Here is a 1,809-nt window from a genome sequence, read left to right as displayed (position 1 = left end):
TATATCATCAGTTTGAAGTAAAAAACAAATAATGCTGAGTGTAAAACAACTTGTCTGTTTATACAGTTTTTAGTTATCCAGACGTATTTCATATTCCTCTCTAGATTTGTGGCCAAAATGCAACCTGGCCTCTCAGAGATTTGAGCTTTTGATTCTACATCAATACAACTTCATTTTTTTAAAAATAGCTCAAAGTAGTTTTCTTATTGGAAAGTGTTAAGAAAACCATATATTTTTGAAATATCTAAAACCAATGCTTATTTCTTCCTCAGATGAGAACTATAACCAAAGCCATGTACTCAGGGAGTCAAAATTCACAGAATCAAACATCAAATGATTTCATCCTTGTGGGACTCTTTGGTGAAACCAAACACGCCCTCCTCCTCTACACTGTGACCTTCATCTTCTTCCTGATGGCCCTAGCTGGGAATGCCCTCCTCATCATCCTCGTCCACCTGGAGCCCCGCCTGCACACCCCCATGTACTTCTTCATCAGCCAGCTCTCCCTCATGGACCTCATGTACATATCTGTGACTGTGCCCAAGATGCTCGTGGGCCAAGTGACAGGAGATCATACAATTTCTCCCTCAGGTTGTGGGACCCAGATATTCTTCTATCTAACCCTCGCTGGAGCTGAGTTTCTTCTCCTGTCTGCCATGGCCTATGACCGATATGCTGCCATTTGCAGACCTCTCCATTATCCACTGCTTATGAACCAGAGAGTCTGTGTATGCCTGGTGTCTGGATGCTGGTTCGTAGGAATGGTGGATGGTTTTGTGGTCACCCCTATAGCCATGAACTTCCCCTTTTGTCATTCCAGAAAAATCTTGAGTTTCTTCTGTGAGACTCCTGCTTTGCTGAAATTGTCCTGTTCTGACATCTCCCTCTACAAGTTGATCATGTACTTGTGTTGTGTTCTCATGGTCCTCATCCCCCATTGTGATCATCTCAAGCTCATATGCCCTCATCCTGCACCTCATCCACAGAATGAGCTCATCAGAGAGCCGCAGGAAAGCCTTTGCCACCTGCTCCTCCCACATGACTGTAGTGCTGCTCTTCTTTGGAGCCACCATCTACACCTACATGCTTCCCGATTCCTACCATACAGCTGAGCAGGACATGATGGTGTCAGCCTTTTATACCATCATCACCCCTGTGCTGAACCCGCTCATTTACAGCCTCCGGAATAAGAATGTCACAGGGACTCTGAGGAGCAGGATGCAGTCAGGGCTGAGCCTAAGAAAAGTTGCAAAGAGAAAAGCCTGAGGATGAATATATATTTTTCCCCTTTTATATTATCCCTCACCAATTTCTCCTCTTCTTTGTCCCCTGCTTCCAGGGCCCCCAACACTGAGTCCAGTTATAACTTTCTTCTTTCTTATGCATGTGACATTTCTCCTCCATACTGTTTAGTCATCATAATTTTTCTCATTATTTTTAATGCCCTTATATTCCTTTTATCTGTGAGACAGTAACTGACATAAAGAAAACTCACATAGTGCCTTTAATCTGATCTCCCATCCCAAGTTTATTCACCTTTTTAATATGAGACTGGATGTGAAATCCTTAATCCTAAATGTGGCTCACTGAGAAGAATCAACATCCCAGCATAACACAAGAGATCTTTTAGTTTTCCTTGCCCTATAATACCCCTGGGTTCATAATTCACATATGGTAACCACAGGGTTCCAGTGAGTGCTATTATACCTTAGGAAGAACAATGTACACATTTTTTCAAATATTGAATATGAGACTCATAGTATAAATACAAATTTACTATTTGGCTATAAGACTAAGGCTACCTAGACC

The 1,809-nt window shown here is 42.2% G+C and overlaps 1 pseudogene; it reads left to right on the top strand.

Moving 5' to 3' along the window:
• Nucleotides 1-293: 293 nt before the first annotated feature.
• On the top strand, nt 294-1,266 carry LOC148777092 (olfactory receptor 2T3-like; annotated as a pseudogene).
• Nucleotides 1,267-1,809: the final 543 nt, after the last annotated feature.

The sequence above is a fragment of the Moschus berezovskii genome, chromosome 8 (genome assembly GCF_049115385.1).
Source record: "Moschus berezovskii isolate FMDL1 chromosome 8, NW_MosBer_1.0, whole genome shotgun sequence".
Classification (NCBI taxonomy): domain Eukaryota; kingdom Metazoa; phylum Chordata; class Mammalia; order Artiodactyla; family Moschidae; genus Moschus; species Moschus berezovskii.
Note: the sequence above shows the minus strand (reverse complement) of the source record. Positions and strands in the feature narration are given on the sequence as shown.